The sequence below is a fragment of the Hippoglossus stenolepis genome, chromosome 4 (assembly GCF_022539355.2).
Source record: "Hippoglossus stenolepis isolate QCI-W04-F060 chromosome 4, HSTE1.2, whole genome shotgun sequence".
Classification (NCBI taxonomy): domain Eukaryota; kingdom Metazoa; phylum Chordata; class Actinopteri; order Pleuronectiformes; family Pleuronectidae; genus Hippoglossus; species Hippoglossus stenolepis.
In genome coordinates, this window is record NC_061486.1 from 7554591 (window position 1) to 7574253 (window position 19663).

At 41.6% G+C, this 19663-nt stretch overlaps 6 non-coding genes across 6 annotated transcripts; 1 reads left to right on the forward strand and 5 right to left on the reverse strand.

Annotated features, from left to right (window-relative positions):
• Nucleotides 1-16027: 16027 nt before the first annotated feature.
• Nucleotides 16028-16101, reverse strand: trnan-guu. Its single transcript has one exon. It is a non-coding gene; the product is annotated as a tRNA-Asn (tRNA).
• Nucleotides 16102-16975: 874 nt separating this feature from the next.
• Nucleotides 16976-17049, forward strand: trnan-guu. The gene has a single exon. It is a non-coding gene; the product is annotated as a tRNA-Asn (tRNA).
• Nucleotides 17050-17445: 396 nt separating this feature from the next.
• Nucleotides 17446-17519, reverse strand: trnan-guu. Its single transcript has one exon. It is a non-coding gene; the product is annotated as a tRNA-Asn (tRNA).
• Nucleotides 17520-18438: 919 nt separating this feature from the next.
• Nucleotides 18439-18512, reverse strand: trnan-guu. Its single transcript has one exon. It is a non-coding gene; the product is annotated as a tRNA-Asn (tRNA).
• Nucleotides 18513-18877: 365 nt separating this feature from the next.
• trnan-guu lies at nucleotides 18878-18951 on the reverse strand. The gene has a single exon. It is a non-coding gene; the product is annotated as a tRNA-Asn (tRNA).
• Nucleotides 18952-19300: 349 nt separating this feature from the next.
• Nucleotides 19301-19374, reverse strand: trnan-guu. Its single transcript has one exon. It is a non-coding gene; the product is annotated as a tRNA-Asn (tRNA).
• Between the last annotated feature and the right edge of the window lie 289 nt (nucleotides 19375-19663).

Here is a 19663-nt window from a genome sequence, read left to right on the forward strand (position 1 = left end):
AAGAGTCGTAACCTAAGCTGTTCAGTTTACAGATGGACACAGTCGGCTGTTGACAGTCCTTTCCTCTGACTGGCAGGGAGGGCGCCGACCTTTAACCCCAGCTGGATGCCCATTCTTGGAAATGGGGGGGGGGGTTGTCTCCCTGCTGGTGCTTTGCTGCTGTTTTGACACCATAAAGAAAACATCTTGCGTCAGGGGGAAGCAACCATATGTTTTCCCCTAACCCCCAACGAAAAATGGTGAATACCACAAATCTTGGTCTGCTTCACCGAGGAGAGTTTATTGATTCTCTCTTGAGAGATTTACATCATGTGTCCGATGTGAATGAGATTTACGTAATGGTCGCCCAGCGGCAGATGACCTCTGCAGCTAAGTACAAAAGACAGATTCACATGAGCGCTGCGTCCCTGTAATCTGCAGGTGAAGTGGAGAACAACAGGACTGGGATTGAGGAGATAATGACTCCACCTCGGGGTTAATCCCCACCTGCAACTTTGAAATCTACCCGATTCCTGGTAATCCAAGTTAAAATGCAGAGCTAAAGGATCATATAAGAACATACAATGATATCTTGTATATGTTCAGTGTAACACTCAAAACAGAGTCACATCAATAGGATCTTCTTCAAAGAGATCCCTCATGTTCTTTATTTAAATTTGTGAGTTCTAACTTTTTTGTTTAACCACAATAACGTCTTATGTGTAAGTGCAAACAATGTCCAGACAAGATGCATAAACAGTAAAACTAAGGAAAACTTTGCCCATCTGGACCTCATTTGCTTTTTAAAGGTTAAGAGTGTACTTTAAAACTCAGGTAACATCGATGAGGAGAACTTCAAATGAAGGCAAATTAAGGTTTAACACATAGACTTTATATAAAGATGAATGACGCACTTCCACTTCCTCTGGCTGAACTGAAAAGAAGCTAAATATCCTACGTACGGCCGTTGCCATTTGTAGCCAGAGACTTTGCAGTCATGCTCGAGGTCCTGATACACACACATCATGACGTTTTAAAATCAAACTCAGTCTCATCATATTCTGACTTTTTAGTTTGGCCCAGGTCCAATCAACTAATGTGGAGACACTGTGGTTCGGGTCAGGGTACAATGATTATAGTCGCTTTAAGCATTTAAATTTCCTACATTTCACGATGGCCGACACATCATTAATCCAGTGATTCCATGCTTTTCCCAGAATGATAATCTTTTATGAGGAAGCTGCCAGATCACCTCTCTTTGTGAAGCACCACTCCACATGCACTCAGGCCAAGTGCAGCAGGTCTCGCTGAATAACATCACAATTCATAGGATGACAGCAGGGGACAAGCTTTCACACACAAAACCCACTAGCTTCATGTTTGCAGCTGCCAGCCTGACTTTCTTTTCTCTCAAAGTGCTTCTTTTGCTCGGCACTTATGTCATCCAACCTCCAGAGTTAAATAATTGAGGCAAACACATTTTGACATGTAGTACAGGAGTTGCTTTTTCTCCTCCGATACATTTAACTTGAGCGTTAAAGCGCCGGCACGAGTCGCGGCCTCCTCGTAAATTAAACATCATGCCACCAATTAAAGCCCAGAGGGAATGCTATCTTCCTGTTTGCAGCAGCACAGGAGCAGCGAAGTCGGTCTGTGCACGAGACCCAAAACTTTAGAAGTTGGAGATAGCACTTAAGTTTCATCATCTTGCCAGCTTTAGTATTTATAACCTGCTGCAGAGCATCCTAAGGCTGATTTGAAACATTAGGCTTTATGAGCTGCCTCAGCACTTCTTACCCCCCGATTAACACACGAGATCAGCACCTTTATACCACACACACATTTTTGGCACACTTTCCGTCTCACTGTTCTCGCAGGGACATTTTCCAGACTGAGTTTGCTGTGGAGGAGACGCCACTGGTGGTCCTGGCCGACCTGGAGCCTTCCCTGCATGGTGGCCCCAAAGGCCACAGGGTCTCAATGATGGCAAATGACCACTGAGACGATGAGCAGGCAGAAGTGAACAACTGGTGACCTAGCAGCCCAAACTGGGAGAGTTTCATCCGCCCAGTGGTGATATGTCAGTGTCAAAACATAAAGGAGCTGGAGCATGGATAGATTATGAGAAAATGTCCCCCTGGGTACAGACCGGTAAAAGGCCCCTCACCCTTTCAATACAGTTTCCCCAGACTTGCCTATGTCTCTTTATTTCTCCCATTTTATGTCTCTTTTTATGTTCATTTTGCGTCTCTGTGTTTTGTGTCGATTTAAGCTCACTTTGCTTCTCTTTTTGGTTGTTTTGTGCCTCTTGGTGGTCATTTTGTGTTGTTGGTGGGTAATATAATGGTTGTTTTGCCTTTTTGTGTTTGCCTTGTGTCAATTTCTGGTCATTTTGCATCTCTTTGTAGTCAGTTTGCATCTCTTTTCGTTTGTTTTGTGGCCTCTTTTCGGTAATCTATTGTTTTATAAAGACTATTTTGGATCCCTGTGGTTGTTTTGTGGCAACTTGGGATCATTTTGCGCATGTTGAAGGTCATTTTGTTTCTTTTGCCTGAAGAATAAAAACCAATTTAGGCTTTGGTCTGTTCAGTAACCCATCACCTCAGTGCACGCATAACGTATTTAACTTTTTCTTTATGTTTGCTTAAAATGTGATGAGTGTGTTTATTTATTTGTGTGTGTGTGTGTAGTCGTGCACCGTTGAATCTTGAGGCCGTATTAGTGTCCCGGTGTGCTGCGCAGATAAGAGGGCTGTTGAAAGATTCAGCGTTTCCAGGCTGTTGTGAGGGAAGTCCTTTGGCCCATTGAGGAAGCACGTAAACTGAGCCGCAGTGCAAACAGGAAGTGTGTGATGGATCGCAGCTTTTGTTTCAGAGCTGAGAGGAAAAACTCGAGGGTTCCTCGAACGCTTCAGCTTTTCAACACGTTGTTAGAAAGCTGTCGAGTTCCTGTGGTGGATTCGTTACAGGTCACAATATTTTTTTAACTGATAAGACTTCAATGAGTGTGTTTTGAAGTCATTGCAAAATGAAGTTTTAAAACCCTCTCAAAACATTTCACAATGCAATTAAAGATTATTTTCTGTATAGGTAAATCTCGTTTTTCTTCATTAATTGATAAATCATTTGTTTCCTAGAGTCCAGGATTATATATTCAAACATCTGTGTGTTTTGTCCAACCAGAAAATAAATAGAAGGCAAAGAAAACCAGCAAATCATATCATTGGAGACATTTATCTCAACATTTTTTCTTCAGAAATTGCTCAAAATTGTTATGAGCTGCTGATGAATTGTTTGTTAATCCACTAATCAATTAATTGAGTAAATGTTGCAGCTTTAACTGAATTAAGAAGAACAGAAGAATGCACTTTACTCCTGTACTTGTAGTGTTTGCAGTTCTTGGTGGTCTCCGGGTCACGACCCTCTGTTCTGCAGCAGAACCAGAGACAGGTGCTGCTGCATTATTCTCATCCTGCTGCATCTGCTGCAAACAGTCGTCCTCACGTTCACCCAATGTTCTTGTTGTGTCAATGTTAAAATGTTGGGGGGAAAAAAAAAAACCCACATTTTTTACAGATATTTGAGTTTATTAGCAAACTCAACAAAGAGGTAAAGTGAAATTTAACAAAAGTTCCTGGTCAGGTAATTAAACCATTTATTATAATCATGATCCCATCAAAAGGAAGATTTTTTAAACGAAATATCCTCGGATATTATAATTCTTCTCTGTGTGCCTGTTATTCAGGGTGTGTAAGTTAGTTAATGTAAACGTATTCACACATATTCACCCTCGAAGCAATCTGGGTTATTATATTTTTTGTATATAGAAATGTCTGTTGTAATAAAGTGATTTTCACTGAAAACTTAAAGAGTAGTGAACATAACCAGCCAGTGCATTCTGTAATCATCTGGGATCTAACCACTCTCAGTTTTCACAATCGAACTGATGTACTCATTTATCTCGTCCACTTCCCACCTCCTCTTTGTTTAAACCAGCACCATCACCATTAGTCTGAACAACAAATGATTTAATTTGCTTCCTTTCAGTTTTGAGCAGTTGATTGTAATTATTTCTGAGCACAATATAGATTCGGTTTAATTTAAAAAACGAGAGCAGGAGTCCTAATGGAAGGCTGATGCTGGGTTTTGGAAATAGCTCTGTTTCTGCGGATCAACGACCGAGCCAAATCTGCTGATGAGACAAACATTGAGCCTGGAGGAGGCTGGAAGCTCTTGATAACAGTGGAGCTTTCATTCCCCTCACTGGTAAACACACGCATTGTATTTGTATACATCTCTTTATCCCCTGACATTTATTGTATTTATGCATTTACCCTTTTGCACTGGTAATCTTTCTTCATGTAAAAGACACATGCCGGTCTGTCAGTGGAGCCTGCAGGCAGACACCTGTGTGTGAGCTTTCTCTTCGTGCAGTCCATGAACTCTTAGAGCGGTGATCCTTCTTTAACCCGCAGCCGCACAGTGAGTTCACAGGTCAGATTCATGGCTCTCTCTTACTTGTCTGCCTCTGATGTCACATTCCCCTGAAACAGATATGGCCGTCACAAAAGGCAGACTTACTTTCCTGCCACTTCATGCCACAGCTGCAGAGGTTCAGAAATAGCAGTCCTGTATTCTCAAGTGACACATTGACGCCAAAGTGAAAACCCCTGACTCACTGACTCCCAAAGGATTTCATATCCCATTAGCGTGACGTAAATCTGCCTCTATGGTACTCGTTCCTCGAGAACTCAAGATGAATGTTTCAATGAAAATGAACCAAATAAATCTAGGAGTTGTGATTAGACAAAAGTTGGGGGAGTTATTTAAATTTTTACTGAGGTTAGAAAATAAGCTTAAATATGAATTGAAAAGATAATAAATATGTTTCTCCCAGTACATAAGGAAACATATCCTTAGTAAAAGTATGTGGGAGAAGAGGAAACCTAGAGTGCACTATAAATGTGTAGGGAAACTGGCAATACCAATACTCTGCACACATTAGATATTTGGACAACATGGCTGAACTACAATTCAACATAGACAGGGATAGACAAGAGCAGAATCACTGAGGTTATTACCATTCTGTTGAAATAATATACCACTGAGTAGCATGGATCATTTTTTGCTCTTGACACAACATTATTCAAGGTAATAATATAAAGGTTGTGGTGAATTTATTCTGCATCTGTGTGAAATCTCAAAAAATCCAGTGTTAACACGAAATGCAACAAAGATGGATCCATTTGAAAGGTTCACTCCAGCTCTAAAGTTTAGGACTTCAAGAAATCATATTTCATCTCAAACTGTTCGCTGACTTGTTCTGTTTGTCATCGAGCTCTAATCTGACAAATTTACAGCTACAGTTGGGGCTAAAACGAGAGCAAACAGCTATGGCAGCTTTTTCTTTTCGAGCTGTTGCCTTCAGTGTCCAAGAAAGCAGAATGCACTAACTCTCTGCAGCAAGGCTCTGCTCACTATCCTACTACAGTGAATGGCATAATAATGACTCAGAGTATATCTGTGGAGCTGTGGAAGCAGATGCACGGCTGCGCTGCCCCTGACACAGAGCAGGATGCATGTGCATGCCTGTACAGTCTCTCTGTAATCAGCGTCCTGGCTGCTGGAGATAAGACACAGTGGCTCAGTGTGAGGCTGCAGAGATTCCAGGGTGAAGTATCCACACCAGCAAACACCACTGTGGTGATACTGCTCCACCAGCGTTATACCTGGGAGAAAATAAAAATCGTTTTAATTGTCAGTCATCTAGGTCAGTGATTCCCAACCAGGGATACAGGTTCACTCCGTGGAAAGATTCTCAGCTATTTCAATTTGATTACAGAAAAAGATACATCCACATATGATGTCAGCTTCAGTGGCGGAACACAACTTTTCACTGAAAGTATATTAAAACAAGAAAGCGACCTCTTTCTATCACTGTACAAAAATAAGGCCAAAATACACAGGATACAGGAGCAGCCATTTTGTGCTGGTGACATCACTTGGTGCCAGAGTCTGCAAAGTTGTGATGGTGGAGAGGAGCTGTGGAATCCGATATACCTGCTCGACCGGTAGAATGACGCCACACCACGTTTTTATCGTCAAATAATAATAAGACGATCTTGAGAGGAATACATTTGGGCATACTTGTTACATGTCCCATATGCTAACATGGAGGAGACAGGGTTTATGAAGTATACTGCCACCAGGGGGCAATCAAAATGTTTTGGCTTCCCTTTTGGTTGTTGCCATCTTTAAATTTAAACAGACAGCAAAAACTCATGAATAAGCAGTTTGAGTACTTTTAGTTTTACTTGGTTTACTTGAATTCAGCGGAAGCGACCGCGAGGGAGAGAAAGTACAAACAAAAAAATGTTGCAAACCTCGGATAAAGTTTGATCCTCTCCTTCCAGTTTTCCCCGCATGTGTCTGCACACATTCAGAAAACCTCCAGACATCAGGTTTTGTTTACCCTGTTTCTCGCAGCACAGTCAATTTCAATCATTTCTATTAAATTAGGATTTTCTCAGATTTTCCCACAGTAGACAATCTATCACAGATGACATGGAGGTTTAATGGGATTTTGTCAGTTTCAGTGTTATAGCAGTGTTTTGTTGCTCCTGCGTTGTTGTGTTTTCGTGTCGGTGCTCGCACACACTACGTTACAATGAGTTTTCTGTCAATCACCTGACGGCCTCAGGAAGAAAAGGAAGTCTCCAAGTCTAATCCCTCATAAACATGTCATTTTTTATAAACCTTTGTCTTATAATTTAGAGCATTTGGTCACCGGAGAGCAGATCATCTTCAGCTCTGATGCTCCTCTGTTTACACTTCTGGGCAAATGGGGTTAAAAAGAAAATCTGTATTCACAAGACAGTGAAAAATACTTGTGGAAATGTAAACCAGATGCAGACAGTGAGGGGGAAAGAAGCAGTTTGAATAGTGGTGAGCAGGGAGTTAAGGTCCGTTTATTTAAACTAATGGTGGCTCTGTAAAGCATCTTTTAGCACCTTTAGACAGTCACTCTTCCGTGTGTATCCTGTACCATAATTTACACTTAATAACTCCCATTCTTCTCTGATTTCTGCTGGAACATCAAGTCAAGGAGGGCTTTTAAAATAACAAAGTCCCACTCCTCTAGTTTCGTTTCAACAACAGCACTGTACCATAAATCAGCTCCCAAAGCCCTGAGTCAGGGGAAATACTCTCCATGTGGAGGTTGTACTACGTTGCATCAGCCAAGCAAGTGGATAGGAAAAAAAGAGAGGTTTTTAACATGCAAAGAGGTTTTTAACATGCAAAGAGGTTTTTAACATGCAAAGAGGTCTCTGTGTGGCTGTGTGATCCGGGGGCCGCTCTTCAGCCGGAGCGCCGTCTTTTACGAGCCCGTGGACACAATCACACTGGAGCATGTGGTTTTCATCGGCTCACGTGCGAGGCCCAGGCCAGTTAAAGCACCAGTACATAATGATCACTCACTCCACTGCTGCAATGAGAACCACATGCCAGTTTAAACCCAAACGCCCTGATCCCAGTCCCTGTTTTCATGTGCTGTCCCACAGGAGTCCTGTTCCCAAGCCTGCAAACAATGGCTCTGTATTCATTCAAGATTGTTCAAACTGTTGTGAGACAGCCACTCCCAAACATCTTTTTATTGTGATTTTCTTTTTCTACTTTCTCGGTCGTTCTCAACATCGCCACACCTCAGATAAATTATGTGTGATTTTAAGATGATGCTTAAAAGTTGCATCAGTTTGTCTGTGCGCAAATCCTTCTTAACCCTCTGGCGCAAACTTTTCATAAGTGGAGAAAAACTACTTCACAGTGTTTCCCTGCATGTGTCAGTATTTTCATGCTGGCAATGTTATATCAGGCATTTATCCAAATCTGACAGTTTATTATACATCTGTTTTTTTTACCCTGAACACAGAGGAAAAGCCGAAATTGATCAGCAACAACTTTGACAATTTATCGATAGTTTAACCAAACTAGTCGCTGTGATTACAAATTAATGCTGTGAAGCCAAACATTGGTCAAACCTGCAGTAACCGATTTATTTTGTGAACAAACATTTATCACCTTTTGAGTAGATGTGTCAAACTTGTTACAAACTTTTCTACACATCCAGGACAACACTGTCCTTTGTTTGGACTTTTGTTTCTGTCCATCTGGAGATAAATGTCTAATATTCACCAGCTTGTCACTAACTGTGTCTGTCAGTTGTTGTTTTTATTTTTATATTGTGTTCTGTTGTTAAAATTAAGTCTGTGGGCTGATGACAGGGAAACAAAACAGTAAGGTTTTGCTTCAGAGTGATAAATAATGAAGTGAACTTGATGAGAGCAGCAGATTCCGGTAAAAATGATCTACTTATTTATTTAACCATATTTAGTTCCTTCACATAGTCATTCAATACATTATTTTTGTAAACATATATTGATTATAGCCACTTTAAACACAGAGAACTTTATTCACAAAGTTTCCGAAGACACCAGAAACAGAAGTTATGGAAACTGTGTGTAAAATGATGCATAAATCATCTGAGATATTTCCAACAGGATGTAAACATGGAATCTTGGCTTTAAATATTTATTCTGTGTAACATCATCTAGCTTCAATGAAGAGCTGTAACAAGCCAACACAGAATACACGTATGACTCTGGCAGACCGTCTGTAAAGAGATTCCTTTTTCCAAACTTGGAACTGCTTCAGGGAGAAATAAAAGTGGAAAACTGGATTTTACGTCCGGCCTGATGCCAAGCATTCTCTGTTTCCAGCTTCTCAAATTGAAGGATTTTCTGCTTTTTTGTTTTAGATACGCTTTATTTTCTTTCATACCCTTAAACAGTTCAGACGATCTTTGTGGTTTTGTATCAATACCACGGTAAAATAATTGTTTGGAGCCCTAATCCTAACTCGACTTAATCCTAATCATGTGTAACAAACTGAAACAGCATGTTTTAAAATGATGATCAGCATTTGTTTCCAGCCAACTCACTTGTTGAGCCTGACTGATCGCACCCTCTCATTGGTTGGTCCTTTGGGAGGCACGTGTAAATCTACCCTGTTTTACCCCCAGTCTGGCCTGTGATGTCTGCAGGTGAACAACATAAAATCATTTGTGTCCCTGTGCTGTTTGGTGTCATTACACCGCATCCAGTAACCATGATCAGACTCTTAATGGCTCACTTTTCCCTCTCGTGAGCTGTCACCTGCAGACAAAAACGCTTCAAATTCCCCCACCCAACAGCTGGCTAATCCCCGCCAATGATCTGCTCCCACAGAAAACCCCCTCGGTGGACACCCAGGCTGAGCTGAGTGATATACAATTCTGCTGTGCAGTCGAAAGTGGCAAAGTAGACGGGTCGTAACCCTGAACTGGTGGCTGTGTGGGAAGACCGCTGATGGCCGAGCGACGTGCTTGTGTCTTTATCTCTGTGTGTCTCTCTCACTCTCTCTCATGCTGTTGTCATTGCATTCCAGCTCTGACCCTGGCAGCCAATTCACAGCTCGCATGTGCTCTTCAATGCACATTCACTCCTGAAGAGCAGGTGACGACCGAGAATACTCTCTCACGCTGTAGACAGGCGGCGGAGCTCTGCGAGAGGAGACGACACGGCACATTTTAGCCACCTAGCCAGTGTTGCCAGACAACTTTTTGTTCTATGGAGAGAGGGGTCTCTCACATGTGTCACTTCAGACATTTTCCATTTTTAGAAATAGGTCCTTAAACAGCCATGTTTCTCATATTTCATTTGCACCTGGCAATAATGCATTTTGGGGGATCAGGCTGAAAATCGGAATGTGATTGACCAGACAAAAGTACAGGTACAAACGCCCACTGAGGATGAAATGTGACCTGATCCGAGGTGGTGAGGGACACATGATGACCACATTGAACGAAAGTGCAAATTAAAATGCATTATCAATGCACATACAACACGTGGGTGGAAATAATAATAGAGCATGACCGTTCCAAAGCAGCAAAGTAGTGGAAGCTATACCAGCCATTAACCAGTAAACCCAGCAGCAGTCCTCTCCTCAGTCCCCATTGAGAATAAATGTCCATAAACCCTGCATTGGAAATAAAAGAAAAGAGACTGAGAACTGCAGAAGTTTTCTTCAGAATCGATCCATTAATACATTCAGTGATAAACTGCAACATGCTAATCTATCTAATAATTCAAGGAATCTCTGTCTATCTGTTTGTTGCTTGCATATCTTGAGGACAGTTCCTCTTATCGGCTTGACACTTGTATATTGTTAAAGAATACACATGCCAACGACGTGCAGTGTGAGAATTTGGTGCAATTTGGACTCACTAACATGTTTAATATTAATAAACTTTGAATAAATATCGCCCTTAAGTTGTAGCCTGCAGCGTAACACATTTGCTAACTGGAAATGAAAGATTATGGTCTTCTTATACACTGACTGGGCTATGAGTGGGCCACTTTGTGTACACTGCACTTAGAAGAAAGAAGACATTATATGTTATTGTGAGGCTCTCTATAGCACCATGAGGTCACCCAGTCACACTCCGAGGATATTAATCTTCTCATTGGGAAGCAGAGGCTGTAGCTTGAGGGCCCAAGACCATTCATGCTCCAGCTACACCAGACGACTCTTTTCTAAAAACTTTTTTACATTGTCCTCGTTGTTATTTTGGTCCATTCTCCCAAACGCAGCCACAGATAATGCATAGTGCACGTCATCATTCTTCCCCCACATTAAGCTGAGGGGGGGTATTGTGTTAGGGAGCCCTCTCCGATGCGTCGAGACCCAGGCAGGCTGAATGGGTCGCTGGGAGCAGGACTAAAGCAACAGGGCTGTGGTGTCTCTCCAGGGCGACGCTGGGAGAGCCCGTGTGTGGAAGCCATCAAGGCTCCTGCAGCTGATGTGTTCTGACAGTGTTGTGGTAAATCCGCTCTGCCATAAGAGGTACATAGGAAACACGGTGTGGTTCACATGGGGATCTTTCTTTCCTAGGACGCAGTGGGGTACATTTGCGTGTATGTGTGTGCGCGTGTGTGTGTGTGTGCGCGTGTGTGTTTGTGTGTGTGTGGCCACGTTTCCGCATTACAGCCACAGAAATCCCCCTCTCACAGCTCTCACAACATTTTCCCATCCCACTCAGCCCTCATCGTACTTTCCCCTGCAGCGGTGGGAAGTAACACAGTATATTACATAAATAAGTACTGTACTTGGGTACAGTTTGCGATACTTGAGCATTGCAGCTCTGCGCTACATGTAACTGACTGCTGAAGTCACTGAGTACTTTCAGATTTATTTAATTTTTTCATTTTACATGAAAAAACGTGATAGGTTTTAAATTACTACAAAAAGCAGTGTTTGTGTCAGGAGTCAGTGAGTTAGGGTGAGTTTCATCAGGGCCGTCACTTTGTGGTTCGGCTCTGATAAAAATAAAAGAAATGCAGTTTTAGGCAGTCAGCGTCGACAGACTCATCCATATGCATCAGCTTCACTGTGACAGTTGAACAATGCCAATATCACATCTACTGTAGAAAGCAGCAGAGCATGTCAGTCAGCCAGAGACGTTATAAAACAAAGACAAAAGATAAATAGAAAAGTCTAGGATTCCAAAGACGGCGGTTAGAGTGACACATACACAATAAACAGCCTTCTAACATTATAACGCTGCCACCTGAGCTTATCTAGACACTTAAACTCTGACGATAACCGATCTCACTGCCTGAAGAACAGACTTTGCCTTCTAAAGAGCAATGTGCATATAAGGACAATTTTGGATGCAACAGTCGAGTATACACAAGACTGTTGTATGTTTCCCGTGTGAAGCTGATAGTCAACGTCTGTTTCTTTTAACCATGACCACAATCCTCCTGAAACCTTAATCATGTGTTTTGTAACCATGACAACAAAGGGTCACTAACCTAAATGAAGTACTTGTTTTAAACCCAAACCGTGATCTTTTCCCAACCCCCACCCAAGTGATCCAAATAGTCGTTCAGGTCGGTGCTTCAGTCTTGATTAAAACCAAACAGAATGTAACAGAGACACGTTGTGTTGGTTTCATACTTTCAAGGATCTGAATACGTCCTCCAACGCTGTTGTCCTGCTCAGTATTTGAATGAAGTCTCCTCGGACGCTGCGGCCCGATTGGTTCAGACTCAGCAGACCTCAGTGAATTCCTGTTTGCTGTGCTGAGGCCTGACACATGTTTTCTCAGGGCTTGTGTGTCGAGGTACTCCTCGTGGGAAACACTTGCATTCCACACCCACTTGTTGACCTCGCTGAACTCTCCCAGTGCTGATTCCTTCGTGTTACCTTGGCCGTGGGGAGACGATGACCACAGCGTGAATGAGTGGAGGGGGGGGGGGCAAATCTCTCATTCAGCGAAAGTAAACTCATGACACGTTTGGGTGGGAGTCAACTTGTTTCTATTAATTTATAAACTCCACTTGAGAGCTTTGGAGTGACGTCAGAATCATAGAAGCACATAAATCCGTAGAGTCATGTGAAGTATATCAGCTGCTCGCACACAATGAAGAAAACGTGATTCTTATCTGGAGTTTCATCAACACTCTTGAGCTCTCTGTTGAATAACATCTACTTCTGCCCTGGGTCACGATGAAACTATGAACACTGAGATTAATGATTTTCTGTAAACTTCTGTGTGGTTTCACTTGCTGTTTGTGTTGCATTTTCATTAACTTTTGTTTTCAGCCTGAAGCCATCCGCTTATCTCATTGCACAAACGTGGGTTTATAATTCTACAAAACGTCAATAGACACAGTGAAATTACATCCGGAAATTGACGCTGTAAAAATAAACCCGACTGTAATAAATTCAGTAGCATGAAGGGAATAACTGGATCTTTCTGAACCCTGTGAGCAACTGCATGTTAATTAGCCCTAGTGGCCAGATGGGGGCAGGTAGCTCAATAAATCTGAGCTGAAATCATCCTTTAAAAAGTAATGACACAATGCATGATACTAACGTGTCCTCCGTTTATAACTAAATGCAGTAATTTTCTGTGTCGTCCTTTACTCATGATTCCAATTTGTGGGGCAAAGTGTGTGTGTGTGTCCACTCGAAGCACCCTTCCTCTGATTGTAGCTCAGATATTGATTTTTTCCCAGGTGTCTCCTTGTGCTGTCTTTTGTCCCGGCGTATTTAAGGCTCCATTTTACCTCTAAAGAGCCTTAATCTTGTTTCAGAACATTTCCGTGACAGGAGCAGTTTAACTCTTTCTTTTCTCTTAGCCTCTAAGGCGTGTGCCAGATGCCCTCTTTTCTTCTGCTGGGCCCTCATATTCAAATGACAGCAGCTGGGAAGTGCTTTGCTTGAAGAGGAGAAGGAGTGGGCTGAGACTGGGGGAGTTGTTAAAGATGTAATGGGGGTAAGGGGGGTGTGCATTACTTTGGCCTGTGTATAATCCGGCACACGTCTGTAACAGAGGAACCCCAAAGGCTCTCTGTCTTTGCACAGCGTGAGGCCTGCAGGCTGGGGGTCCAGGGCTTTTACTCTGGGTGTGAAATGGAGAGAGAGGCATTGTGGGTAGGGGGGGTGGCATGTGGCTGGAGAGACAGCAGGTTGTCTGCCCACAGGCACTGATGCTGCAGCAGGGGCTGGGTGAGCACACATGTCACTCTGCGAGGTCGACGTTATTTTCTTTGTTGGTCTCCGTGTGAATAATGGATTCCACCTGCATTCACTGCCAAGATGTGATTTTATACAGAATGCTACAGCTGCATATTCTGACCCTGGCATTTCAAATTGGCTTCCGGTGAGAATTGGGTTTTTATTAGAGTTATATAGAGGCTCCGGTGTTGTCCTCATACAAATTGGCCTGCAGCGAACGTCAGCTTCCCGGCGATTGTTTTTCAAATTATTTTTGGATGTTTAACTTTGACAGAGGAGTTATGACAAAGGTCTTATGGAAATACACCAGGGATTTATAAGTTCTATATATTATACATCCTGGACTGTGAACACTCTCTGGCACCATCTTCCAAATCTATTTATTATCATCAGTGGAAATATCAATAAAAACTCCCCAAATACCTTTGCTGCAACTTTTTAGGTGCACTTCTACCTGTATGACAACAGGTTGGTCTTGTTTCAACATGACAATGCACCTGTGAACAAAGCAGGGTCAATAAATACATGTTTTTCCTTATGGAGTTTTGTGTGGATGAACTTCACGGACCTGCACACGGCACTGACCTCAGCCACATCCAACACCTTCGAGAAGAACCAGGCATGCAGACTGTGATTCATGCCTCATCGCCCAACATCAGAAGTGGTCATGTTTACACCTAAAAACATCAGTCAAATAATCAATTAGTCAATCGACGGAAAATGTACCTGCGGCTATTTTGGTTTGAATCGTTCACTGAGCAATATTTTCTGGATCCAGACATCTGCCGTTTCTGTGTTTTATATAATTGAAATAATGATAATGATGAAGCAATGTAACCATTGTAACATTTCTTACGATTTTCCAATAATCACAAGATTAATAGATAACAAAATGTGTTGTTTTGTTGCTACTCCTTTCTAACGTTGGAGCAAATCCTTGCAGCAAGGTTCCAAAATCCTGTGGAAAGACTTTGCAGAAGTCTGGAGGCTGTTATGGAAAATTATTGAAATCCATGTTTCGCGAATGCTCAACCGTCACATATGGATGTAATGTTTGACCGTCCATAAACTTTACTACACAGTGAAAGTTCCCACTTAAAATTCAGCTGCTGTCAGTATCAGGGTAAAAGTTGACTTGTGGAAGCCACCTTCACCCAGACACAAGTTTTACTGCAAACTGTCACACACAGAAGTTCCTCTTTCCAAAGATAAATAAATCATAATGCTCTCACGGGACTGTAAAACAAACTGTGCTCTGGCAGAAAGCTGGAAATCCCACAGAGAGGGAAGAGTACAACTGTCCCTTTATTGTGTACAGTCTGTCGGGAGGCCTCTTTGTCGTTACTCATGGATCTGCGTTGCTCGGGGCTCTCATGCTGACTGATTCTCTCCCTAGAGGTCTGAGGCACACCCTGGGTCCCGTACGCCGCAACTGAAAGCACTTGTCACTGCGGATTGTCCTCACAGAGAAGGCCCAGGGTAATGAGAGCAAAGGAGAACATCCACTTTTAATCCCATGTGCAGTTTGGAAGCTGCACTACAGCCCCCTTTATAGTTTTATATATCTACAGCAGTGTTTTCTGTGAAGATTTGCCTCAATGTCTTGAGTGACACTTAAAGTGAAAGGCCTTATTTAAGTCAAATCATGAAAAAAACTATCTTTTACTTTATTAAGTTATGCAGAGTTTACATACATACATATATTGAGGTATTAAGTTTTCAGAAATCAGGTCCGCTGGTGTGTAATCACGCCATGAGTAGCAGGAGTTGAATTCTAATCAGTGGCCAAAGCTGGACTCAGGAACTGAAAAATACCAGGAATCAAATATATTGATTGCATCTGATTGAGCTGTTTGTCGGACGTCACTCAGTAACTTGTGGATTTTTGTGGAGGAGAAAAGCAGCTACAGAGTTGTACAGCAGTGCAGTCCCATATCCTTCCATTGTACATCCTAATATATACACAAGGCTCAGGTGGTGTGTGTGAAAGAGACAAAGAGACAGACTTCCAGGGTGTTCCTTTTTTTTTCCTTAAAAAAAAATGATGCAAGATCGACACCTTGTGGTAGGATGGGAAATTACCATGGCTGCTTTCTAAATTTATAAATAATACAAGTTCACAAGTTCACATAAATCTAATGTAAATATTGTTTTCTGTAATTTTTGTATAAATGAGAAAAAATTAAGAGCTTTAGAGAGTTTTTTCTTGTTTGCATGTGTTCCCTTAATTTGCAGTGTGTTGAGTATTCTCAGCCACCGTATCATATTGATTAATGATTTGTTTTGCAGGGGGAGGATGTAGCAGGTTGAAAGTTCTTTTCCAGTAGCTGTACATCATCTAAACACACAATGGAAAGGAGCAATGGCCTAGATCCAATCTCACAGTGACAACACCTAATCAGTGTTCCCAACTACAACATTAAAACCGTCCCTGGGTGGGCTTGAACCACCAACCTTTCGGTTAACAGCCGAACGCGCTAACCAATTGCGCCACAGAGACATATGTTGAAGGGAAAATTCACAAGTTTTTAAGAAATAATTCACATTTCTACTAAAGAACAACCTTGTGTTACTTGTACTTCACCTGAGTTCTTCAGTTTCAGATACAGAGACAGAAGCTTCTTACAGCTTCACTGCACCTGAGTGTGATGACAACAAAGATCTTTGAATGTTAAAATTACTTTTTGTTTTTCAGTGAGTGTTAAACATGAGCAGCACGAACATGAAACTTGTAAACAATAAAACACAATGTGGTGAAAACAGGATGAAAATAAGACTGATCATCACGATCGATCCATTGGGATGAAACTGTAAGAAGCTTCTGTCTCTGTAGCTGAAACTGAAGAACTCAGGTAAAGTACAAGTAACACAAAGTTGTTCTCTAGTAGAAATGTTACCTCATATTTAAAAAGAAAATGTGGTTTGGTGGTGGAAAACAAGTCTCTGTGGCCCAATTTGTTAGCGTGTTCGGCTGTTAACCGAAAGGTTGGTGGTTCAAGCCCACCCAGGGATGCTTTTACTGTTGTAGCTGGTAACACTGATACCATCATGTGGAATTCAACTACCAACCTGTCTGAACTCTAATCTCATCAGAACCATCGCTTCCAAATGTCAGATTGGATTCAGGCCAATCAAGACCCTCCTTTCCAAAGTGTGTATCTTGATGACATACAGCTACCGGAGAAGAGCTCACAAACTTTTCAAACGCTACATCTAACAAATCAATAATCAATTTGATACGGTGGCCGTGAGAGTTCACTGCTAGTTAAACACGTACAAATGAATAGGTGAAGCACAAGTAACACAAAGTTGTTTTCCAGTAGAAATGTGATCTATTATTTCAAGAAATATGGTGGATTTCCTGTGTAAAATAAGTCTCTGTGGCGCAATTGGTTAGCGCGTTCGGCTGTTAACCGAAAGGTTGGTGGTTCAAGCCCACCCAGGGACTGTTTTACTATTGTAGCTGGAAACACTGAAAGCAAACCTGTGGCCTTCTACTACCAACCTGTCTGAACTCTAATCTCATCAGCCAATCATGGGCTTCGCTGTCCAGTGTCAGATTGTATTTAGGCCAATCATGTCGCTCCTTTCCAGTTTCAAAATCTTTCACACACTTTTCACATGTATAATCATTTTGTTTTTCGCTATTTGCAGCGTGTTCCTGTATTTCTGTACTCTTCTCCATTAGCTGTACGTCATCCAATGACACAATGAAAAGAAGTGACATGATTGGCCTACATCCAATCTGACACTGGACAGCGAAGCCCGCGAGATTAGAGTTCATACTGGTTGGTAGTTGGAGTCCACAGGTTGTTATCAGTGTTTCCAGCTACAACAGTAAAACAGTCCCTGGGTGGGCTTGAACCACCAACCTTTCGGTTAACAGCCGAACGCGCTAACCAATTGCGCCACAGAGACTTGTTTTAAATGGGAAATCCACCTTCATTTTTTTTTAAACAACAGATCACATTTCTACGAGAAAACAACTTTGAGTTACTTGTACTTCACCTGAGTTCTTGAGTTTCAGCTACAGAGACAGAAGCTTCTTACAGTTTCACTGCACCTGAGTGTGATGACAATAAAGATCTTTGAATCTTTTAGTTAGAAACAAAATGTGGTGAAAACAGGATGAAAATAACGTTTTCACATGGACCGACTGGCGTCTTTTGGAAGTGAGTATTAACTGTAACATAGAGATAAATGAAAATCTTTACAGGTCTTTTCTCTGTCTGCATTAACAATTAACAAAGCAGACATAACAACACAGGAAACACAACAGATAATGCCAGAGGATCATGACAGGCAGAAATTACTCAGTAAAAAAATATAGAGAGTAAATTAATTCAGTGTTTTCAGAGCTTTCTTGTGTAGGATTTTAGTATTGAATTAATATATAGTTTGACTTCATTTACAAAAAATAAAAAGGAAGGTTTTAAAAGGGAGATTTGTGGATGATAATAATAAAGACAGATTTAGGCCAATTACGTCGTTCCTGTGTGGTGCCACAGAGACTTTGTTTTAAAGGGTAAATCCACCATTTTGTCAGAAATAATAGATCACATTACTACTGAAAAACAACTTTGTGGTACTTGTACTTCACCTATTCATTTGTACGTGTTTTTTCTAAATTTGCATGTGTTTGATGTAGCGTGTGAAATAAACTCTTCTCCAGTAGCTGTTCGTCATCAAAATACACGCTGGAACTGAAGGATTGGCCTAAATCGAATTTGATATTGAACAGCGAAGCCCACGATTGGCTGATGAGAATAGAGTTCTGACAGGTTGGTAGTTGGAGTCCACATGCTAATTTCAGTGTTTCCAGCTGCAACAGTAATACAGTCCCTGGGTGGGCTTGAACCACCAACCTTTCGGTTAACAGCCGAACGCGCTAACCAATTGCGCCACAGAGACTTGTTGTACATTTTAAAGCCACCATATTTTGACGAAATTATAAAGAATAGTTCTACTACAAAATAACTTGTTGCTTGTACTTCACCTATTCATTTGTACGTGTTTAACTAGCAGTGCGTTGAACTCTCACAGCCACCATATCAAATTGATTATTGATTTGTAAGATGTAGCGTTTGAAAAGATTGTGAACTCTTCTCCAGTAGCTGTACGTCATCAAAATACACACTGAAGGGATGTGATTGGCCTAAATTCAATGTGACATTTGGAAGCGAAGGACAAGATTGGCTGATGAGATTAGAGTTCAGACAGGTTGGTAGTTGAAGTCCACATGATATTATCAGTGTTTCCAGCTACAATAGTAATACCGTCCCTGGGTGGACTTGAACCACCAACCTTTCGGTTAACAGCCGAACGCGCTAACCAATTGCGCCACAGAGACTTGTTTTCAATGGGAAATCCACCTTCTTTTTTTTTTTCAAACAACAGATCACATTTGTACGAGAAAACGACTTTGAGTTACTTGTACTTCACCTGAGTTCTTGAGTTTCAGCTACAGAGAGAGAAGCTTCTTACAGTTTCATTGCAGATGTTTGATGTAGAGTGTGAAATAAACTCTTCTCCAGTAGTTGTTCGTCATCAAAATACACGCTGGAACTGAAGGATTGGCCTAAATCGAATTTGACATTGAACAGCGAAGGCCATGATTGGCTTATGAGATTAGAGTTCTGACAGGTTGGTAGTTGAAGTCCACATGATAATTTCAGTGTTTCCAGCTACAATAGTAATACCGTCCCTGGGTGGGCTTGAACCACCAACCTTTCGGTTAACAGCCGAACGCGCTAACCAATTGCGCCACAGAGACTTGCTATACCAATTAAATCCACCATATTTCCGCGAAATTATAAAGAATATTTCTACTACAAAACAACTTAGTGTTGCTTGTACTTCACCTATTCATTTGGACGTGTTTAACTAGCAGTGCGTTGACCTCTCACAGCCACCGTATCAAATTGATTATTGATTTGTAAGATGTAGCGTTTGAAAAGATTGTGTACTCTTCTCCAGTAGCTGTACGTCATCAAAATACACACTGAAGGGATGTGATTGGGCTAAATTCAATGTGACATTTGGAAGAGAAGGACAAGATTGGC